General features: G+C 47.8%; 1 protein-coding gene across 1 annotated transcript in view; it reads right to left on the bottom strand.

Moving 5' to 3' along the window:
- The window catches only part of Xdh (xanthine dehydrogenase), a 99,807-nt gene extending 99,475 nt beyond the window's left edge, over nt 1–332 (bottom strand). Inside the window, exon 1 of the mRNA XM_021217665.2 lies at nt 295–332. The gene's annotated coding sequence lies outside the window, so the exon portion shown is untranslated. The remainder of the gene's footprint in view (nt 1–294) is intronic.
- Nucleotides 333–548: the final 216 nt, after the last annotated feature.

Raw genomic sequence — 548 nt, forward strand, 5'->3', positions numbered from 1 at the left:
CCTCCTCCCCCCCTCCTCCCTTAAGCCAATTTACAACTTCTGATTGCAGGGGACCTAGTTCTCCAAAGCCCTCATCAGCCCCCCTCATTGCTCTGATCTTCCAGATTTAATTAAATAAAAGCAGACCACACTGGTACCCTCCCTGCTCCTTCAGTTGTAGTTGGTGGAGGACGAGAAACTTCCCTTTCCTGGTCATGGTTGAATCCAAACCTGCCCCTTTCAGAGAATTCTGGTGCTTGGAGCATTGCGGCTTCTGAGCCCGTTTTCTTTGATTTCGTTTGCTTTGGTTCATACCTGGAGCTCAGTCTCTTCCCCTTAAACTCTCAAAGCAGGACATTGCTCACTCACTCAGACAGGTATGACGAGCAGGTTTAACAAAGATCCCAGAACGGTAACAGGGAGGTCATGACCCTTGCAAAATAACCAGAACTGAATACAGAGGGTTTTGCCTGCCTCCCTTTCTCTGTTCTGTAGGACTTCCTAAGTCCTTTTCATGGCATATCTTTGGTTATGGAAGGAAGGAAGAGAGATAGAGAGGTCTGACCCTT

This window comes from Mus pahari, chromosome 18 (genome assembly GCF_900095145.1).
Source record: "Mus pahari chromosome 18, PAHARI_EIJ_v1.1, whole genome shotgun sequence".
Taxonomy (NCBI): domain Eukaryota; kingdom Metazoa; phylum Chordata; class Mammalia; order Rodentia; family Muridae; genus Mus; species Mus pahari.